The sequence below is a fragment of the Octopus bimaculoides genome, chromosome 20 (assembly GCF_001194135.2).
Source record: "Octopus bimaculoides isolate UCB-OBI-ISO-001 chromosome 20, ASM119413v2, whole genome shotgun sequence".
Taxonomy (NCBI): domain Eukaryota; kingdom Metazoa; phylum Mollusca; class Cephalopoda; order Octopoda; family Octopodidae; genus Octopus; species Octopus bimaculoides.
In genome coordinates, this window is record NC_069000.1 from 33,046,534 (window position 1) to 33,047,000 (window position 467).

The following is a 467-nucleotide window of genomic DNA, read 5'->3' on the forward strand; positions in this document are numbered from 1 at the left end:
ATTTACATTCGACGGATATTTGTCATCTTGTTTGTTTCGGCTGATATACCCTCCAGCCTTCTTCAGGTGTCTTGCGAAATTTCGAACCTGGGTTCTCAGTCTTCGATGTGGTTGTTGTTGTTGTTGTTGTTATTATTATTATTATTATTATTATTATTATTATTATTATTATTATTATTATTATTCAGGTCACTGCTTGGAATCGAACACGAAATCTTGGGGCTAGTATCCCGCGCTCTTAACCACTACGCCATATGCCCGTGGGTATATCAGCCGAAACATTGTGTTAATAACAAACAAGATGAGGACAAATATCCGTCGAATGTAAATAATGTAAATAATGTATTATTCAGTTTATTTCAAGATTTCGTACTAATAGAGAATGAACCGGTTTCTAATTTAGTTTCAAGGCTTGTGCATTGGAATGTCAACATCAACAACAGAGTATTTTTGTATATATGTATGTA